This window comes from Gymnogyps californianus, chromosome 1, assembly GCF_018139145.2.
Source record: "Gymnogyps californianus isolate 813 chromosome 1, ASM1813914v2, whole genome shotgun sequence".
NCBI classification, from domain to species: domain Eukaryota; kingdom Metazoa; phylum Chordata; class Aves; order Accipitriformes; family Cathartidae; genus Gymnogyps; species Gymnogyps californianus.
Window position 1 is genome coordinate 100,420,105 of NC_059471.1, and position 7,577 is coordinate 100,427,681.

The window sequence follows — 7,577 nt, forward strand, 5'->3', positions numbered from 1 at the left end:
ACTTTTCGCCACTGGGGCATGCGCATGTGTAAGCTATATTTTTGTGAATAGGGCACTTAAAGCTTAAGATGTGTGTGTGTTCGTCCTTTCTCTCTCTCCCTCTGTATTTTATTGTCTTTGGTATTAATGTAGTATGGACTGTAAAGTTTATGAAATCTCATTTTTGTAACATAAGCTTAAAAAAAAAATAGAAGCCTCCAAAGCTTTCAACGGGGAAGCTTCACGTAAACTTTGTACTAGAATGTCCCTATCAAACACCTCTATTTTTCTACAATGATTGATTAAGCAGTTTAACAATGTATTTTGTGTCAATTATTTCAACTGAACTGGTAAAAAAACAATTAAGAATTGAATGCTGTTAATTAACAATGGATTTTCAAGCCGTATATACTGAGTGGTGTTTTCATTAACAGTAAATAACTTAACCTGGGAAATTCATCTCCCAATCCTAAACAATATACTATGAAGTAACAGTGCCCTATGGGAATATTTTTAGCAAATCACATTTAAGGAACATGAATAATGCAACATTTTAATATAATTGACTACATAATTAATCAAGACCCATTACATCTCTATATACTCCACTAATACATTTTGATGTCTTTTTCTCAGAGTATCTTGTGGTTTCCAGGAGCAAAAGAATTTACAGAGATAAATGTGAGCTCTCAGTAATCTACTGCAGCTCTCAATTCCTTCTTCCAATGAACAGAAATGCGGCAGAGGTGCTTTGTACAGACTTCATGCACAGAGTTGCACAGGCCTCTCTGGCTCCTTCTCACTTTTTTTTTCTTTCCTTTTTTTTTTTTTTAATAACACACTAATTGTTTCTCCCCCGCCCAAGTTTCCAAACCAGATCTTTCAGGTGTTGATAATAGACACAGACATACTGCTTTTAATGGAGCAACACAAATTTATGCTGGGTGAGAATCTGACCTTCAGCAAATACTTGAAGCTCTGGCTTATTATTTAGCAATAAATACCATCGTACCAGCATCAAAATAAATTTCAGAAATTATTTCAAAATAGGCACCAAAAAAAGCAAGCATTCTCTTAGCAGTATATAGCTGTTATGATCTAGATCTTTGCCCTACAAAACCACAGTCATTGGCATTGATGTGAGCCACCCCAACAAATTTAACTTCTGTGATCAAAGTTGAACATCTGCTTCTACGAAGGGCCTTGCTGCAAGAGTGCAGGCAGAGAGGATTGCACAGCCCTGAGTCAGAGCTCTGCGCGTCCCTTGCAAGGCGGAGGAAGGAGGTGACGTGCCAGAGAAGGGTCCCCAGCAGGCAGCTGCTGAACCAGGTGGGACAAGGTGCTGGCAAATGCAAGAGGAAAATGCTTGACGGATGGTTTGAAGTTAACTTCAAGACAGGCTCTGGATTTAACCGTGGTGCACGGAGGTGCTCAGATCTGGGGCTGCCCATGTTCCTCTCCTGGAGTTAAAGAGGAAACTCAGGCCTTTCAAAACCAGGGAAGAAATCCCTCGTCTCTTTTCAGCCACAGGGTAGAAGTTCCCATTTTGCTCAGCTGCACAGTATTGGGCTGCTTAGGAGAGGGAAGACCTGGATTCAGTGCTCTCTTCAGCCCAGGAGGTTCAAAGCCATATCCCACTTCTCCCAAGAAACTAACCCTGCCATAACAGTAATGACAGAGCCCCAGCCCCTATGCCAAGGGCTGACTGGCTCTTGAGTTCTCCCGCTAGCCCAAAGAAACTTTAAATCCTTGTGTTTTTAATGGAAGAATGGAAAATTCCTCATGCCCTAGGTCCATAGCAGCCTCCATCTTATCGATCAGGGTGCTCCCTGGCTAACTGGCAGACCTCAGGCTGAGGAAAGCATGCACGGTGCCCAGGTTTCTCACCTCCTGAGCCAGCACGGCCAGCAGTCAGCTGCTATCTGCAGAGGTGCAGCACCACGGCCTTTGCCTATGTTTCTGAACGCAACCAGCTACCATGTCTCCTAGGAGGGCAAATCCTGCAAGGCCTGGGTTTGAAGTGCTCTGAACAGCACCCACCAGACCAGCCTCGCCGGGAGGTGGAGGGAAGCCAGGTCGTTTTATCTCACCCCAGCTTCGCTGTCAGACGGGTACAGCAGCGCGCAGCCCCAGGAGGATGCACAATGTTATTCCCAGAAACCGTGGCTGGCAGGAGGAAGGGGTATCTGGGACTCCAGTCTTCTGCAGATTTGAGTTTAAGCAAGTGGTGAATTTATACCACTTCCTCCAGCTATTTAATGTGGATGTGAATTAGAGGCTCAGCGCTAAAAATGTAATTTGTCTATATGGCAATGGGAGGGTTGGTCACCTCGGGTAGGACATTTCTTAGCAGCTACCACCAGAGCTTCTGACCGTGAAACATAAACTTTTTACTATTATGGTACTCTCTGTCCATCAAAATATCTTTCTTTTCAGAATATCAGCCTCCTTAACAGCCACATTACCTCACTCAGACACTTTTTAGGCTATAAATCAGACCTAATAAAACAAGAACAAAAGTTGGCTTCTCTTAGACTCTTGTTCCTTCAGCTCGTAAACATGCTGTTTAGAAACACACACTTGGAAAGCAAGCATAAATTTGGGCTTTGTGCTATAAATAATTCTTAAAGGCAAGACCTGAAAGCTGTTATTTATTATTCATATTAAAAGATGCTTTTTTATGCTTCTTGAGTGAATTTTAAACTTCTAGGATTTGGCTTTTTGGAGGGGAGGAGTGGGGTTAGATATTCCAGGGCATACTTCATTTTGTGCGTTAGGTTCAAGCTTACTTCTACCGATTTTCATTTTTTCTGATCCTCTGGATTTCAAGAAATTATAATCTACTGGCAACTTCAGTGTCATGGCGTACTTATTTTACCACTTGCCATTCTCCCATTTATTGTCTGGATACTGATGCTCTAATACAGTTTCACACAGCACACAGACATCATATCTAAAGACAGCATTCTAAAGAGACCTGAATATCTTGCTATTTCATCTCAAGTGTGAAATCTGTTTTCTATTCCAAGCAAATTCACAAGTATAAACCACAGTTCTTCCCTCATCCTCCCTAACTTGTGTGTCATCCACACGGAATAAAAACTTAAGTTTCAAATAATACCAGCTGGTTTGAGGTTTTTTTCTCAGACGGCAGGACTGGGGAGAGCCCTCCCCACTTTTTTTCTTTTTTTTTTTTTTAAATCAAAGGCGTCAGCTCCAAACTCACAGCTGCAGCTCATGGGCAGTCCTCTGGAAGCTACAGGCACCATCCTGCTACCGGCTTGCTTTGAAGTCTGTATCAGCCACTCTTCCAAGCCATAGAGCTGTTTTCCCTCAAATGATTATAGGCAGTCACTTGCATTAACTTTTCTGGAAGGTTTAAACTGGGAGAACTGGTGGAGAACTGTTACCCACCACACTTTCCTCCACATGCTTTTCACAGTCTGTTGAACTGGAGTCTTCTGGACTTCTTCCAGATCAGGTAAGGAGGATGCCTGGCACACAAGCACGAATCCTCGCAGCCACCCTCCCTGGCCGCTTCCCCATCATCATGACCAGGAGGACCCAAATTCCTCACTGAAATATCTGCACTAAAGGATGTGTGATGTGGTGCTTGAGACGGCACCATTCTAGTTCAGAAAGCATGGCAATGCGACGTACAGCGTTCGATCCACTTCACGTGCACAGCACATCATACGCAGCCTTCTGCTGAGCTGAGGAAATGGAGTTGGAGCATAGCACTGCTAGCAGAGCTCTTTAAATGCCTAAGAAATCTTCCCAAGAATGTAACTCTAATCAAATTAAACTCAAAATAAAAAGGACCTTTTCTAAAAAAGATTATGATATCTTAATGAGAAATCTCTAATCTGAAAATATCAGTAAGATTGGGGGTGAGGAACCCAAACTGTTACACTTTTAAGTCATTATAATAAATCTTGTTCAGACAGTGATGGAAGTTATTTCCTTTCCACAGCAACACTTTTGGTTTAGATGGATGGGATGCTAGAGCTAACCTCCTAAACCCCTGCTTGTGATCTTCAGAAATGCTGAACATTTGCCAGCTCTTACCAAGATCAGTAGGAATTAGGAGGCATTTCTGTGAAGAGAGACCATCTGCTCAGATGACGACGTAAGAACTTGGTGCTGCCTTTTGCTCCTGCTTTTAGGCTTCCTGGGAGACGATGGGAGTCAGGAGAGGTCTCCACCTCACTGAAATACCATCCACATCAAATACATGCCAAACCCCTAAAGAACCCACACATGTTGCAGTAGGTTTTAGGCACACATTTTTAGGCACCCTAGGGATCACTAAAGGCACTGTCAAATGTGCTAAAGAGGCTACCAAACAAGAGCGAAAAATGACTTGACTCTCTTAATGGCATTTTATTGAAATCAGGTTAAGGCATGGCAGTGGGACAAGAAGAGGAAGCTGCACAGCTTGCACTTGTGCTGTAGCTTCTGTAGGAAAAAATGGAAGCCATCACTTAGCAGAGAAACCAGTAATCTTCATTTCTCATAAGCTCAATACTTAAAACACGGGAAAACAAGATAACGCACTTCTTAATCAAAAGGTAAAAAGGTTCATAGCAAATACAAAATATCTCTGGAAAGGGAAAGGAAGGAATACAAATAAGTGCAAAGACTACAGATGAAACCCAACAAAAGTCTTGGCCAAAGGGCAGGGCTACTGGAATAAAGAGTTCAAAGCTAAGCCATGCTACTGGCCATTTTTTACTTTTTATACACAAGTATCATTTCTTTGACATGCACAAAATTACTATTAATAAATATAATGAAGTAAAGCATGACCAAAACTATTGCTTAAAAAAGTTGGCTAGCCAAATCATCAAAATGATATCTGTATAATTAGAAGAGACAAGGGAGAGAATTCATCACTTAAACCCCATTCAGCACTTCCCCCCCCGCCCCGTGAAATGCATTAAAGTAATACCAGCAAGAGATGGCATTGTTTTTAAACTTACTGAATTCAAAAGAAAGGGGGAAAATGTTCAGTGCACAAAAACCATTGTGCCTCTTCAAGACTCCATCTTTAGGGCCTTTTGCCACCATCTACATGACAAGGAAGAAATTAGCTGCATGCTAGTTAGTACCTACAGTACTGATCGTAGAAAAGCTTTTATCCCTTGAGAGGCACAAATTCAAAACGAACTTGAAGAAAAATCACAGCAAGATCACCTAATATGACAACTAATACATGTAAAAGGAGTTAAGCTTCTGCTTAGCTTCATTTCCCAGAGAGGAAACAGCAGAACAGAAACAGAAAAAGAAAACTACACAGAAATTTTCCTGAAAAATGGCAGAGAAAAATGTGGCTTTATTTTATAAATTTAAATAACAATTTCCTTTTTCTTTTTTAATGACAGTGTTTGTTCTCTCTTTGTGTCAACACTCTGATTTGCTAACAATCTGCATGGCCATAAAAATATGACCTTTCAAAAGTAATTCTAGTTTTGTAAAGAAATAATTTATTTGGGGTCTTTAGTTATTAATTATTGAGTAATCTGTGGATTAGTACTGATAATTAGAACAAGATCAATATAGTGAACTGCTTCAGAGAAAAAATTCACAAAAATTAAAATACATCACTTTACAAATCAGAAGGGAATATTCCATTCACAGTTTTTCCCCTCACATTTCCAAAATAAAGTAATGAAGCATTTTGATATTAGAACAAAACGTTTTGTTCAGCTGGACACTTTCTTGAAATAGGCTGAAAAATCCATTTTTGCTTATCTTTGCAGATAATGAACAAATTCACACCGTTGAATTAATGTCAGTTTACCTACTGTAAAAATGAATAGGTATTAATTATTTTTTTAATAAAATACACTGCTGGAGATATCTAGCAGTGAAGAAATCTGTCACCAAGCTCACCCTTACAATATGAGTCAGTCATTGCCATGACTCTCATTACAGCTAAAATTAAACTATTCCCAATATGACATTCTGTACATTTTCAGAAAAATGGACTTGTGAAGGCTTTGGACCAAAATGTCAAGGACCCACCTGGGATTTGGGAAGTGTAGGCTCAACTTCCTGCTGTAACTGCCTCAGACAGAAATTTTTAATCTTAGATCATCTTAAATACGGAGTTGCAGAAGCTCAAGCCAGATCTCCTTCCTCCCCTGGCAGTTTCTGCCCATCAGGTTAGCAATTATCAGTCAATCTGTTGCAATCTCTGAAGAGCTATCCAGAAAAAAAAAAAAAAAATTGGGACTAAGTTGAAAAATTCTAAGCAGATCTACCATAAAATTCACAGTGAGACACAAAGACTTTCTCTAGTCACTGGCTGAAACTGGAGCTGTACCTCTAAAGGCTGAAAGGCAATACTCTATCCTGGTCTACCTGGAACAAGTGGATAGCCATCTAAGAAACGAATGATTAAAAAATGATCATAGCTGACAGCCTGTGAGCAGCAGGAGAAATGGGAAGGGTTACACGAGCACAGGGATGGAAATGCCAGCGTGTTCCAGCAACAGCGCCTCCGAGTTGCATCCGAAACACTGAGGAAGAACGGACTGCATTTTTTCTGCATTGTGGCTGTCCCACGATGGAAAAAATCCATTGTGGGACAAAAAAAGCAAAAAAAAAAGGAAAAAAAGGAGGAAAAAAAATGGGGGGTGGGGGGGTGGGGGGTGGAGAAAAAGGGGAAAAAGGGGGAAGAGGGGAAAAAAGGGGGGAAAAGGGGGGAAGAGGGGGAGAGGGGGAAGGGGGGAAGAGGGGGAAGAGGGGGAAGAGGGGGAAAAAGGGGGGAAAAGGGGGAAAAAGGGGGGAAAAAGGGGGGAAAAAGGGGGAAAGGGCTTGCTCCCACTTCTCCAAATGATGCTCTGAATGTCTCACTAACTTGTATCCTTTGGGTTTTGTTTGCTGGGGATTTTTTTTGTTTGGTTTTGGGGTTTTTTTTACCACCTCAGCCTGATAACTGTGTTCTTAATGTTGCTCTTGATAAATGCTGTGAGAAGCCCGCTTTTCCTAAGGAACAGGCACCTGTCTGATGGTGAATGCTGCTGTGACCTCAGAGTACCTTCAGCAATAATAAACTAAAACTTGTTATCAAGGTTTTTTTCTTGACAATTCAAGTAAGTAGTAGCAAATAATTGACACTTTTCTTGGAAGCCCTGGGTAGAGCCCTCAAAACAGGGAACTTTTTCCTCTCGGCTCGCTGGCCCTTCGGTAATCTGCGCTGCAGGCAGCCAGCGGGTAACAAGTCCTCGACGTTGCCTTCCTCTCAACTTTTTCCGTGTGGCACAGAATGAACCTCACATGGGTACAGTAAGGATGAAGGCAAACATCTTCAAAATGATGCGCCCAAAAATCTTCGTGGTATGGATCAACAACGTCCACTTGACACACAAAACCACCTGAAAACACTTTTCTGTTGTTTAGTATGGTCATTTTACAAAAATTAACTATGAAAGTTAATTTTTAATATCAAAATGGTAAGTACTTTAACTGCTGATCAAACCACCAAATGACAGTATTTTAATGGTCTGCGACAGTATTTTAAAGTTTCCTGTAAGTAACATGGCATTTTAATATCACCAATGGCTACAGTCAGAGCCTGAAAGGCAATTACT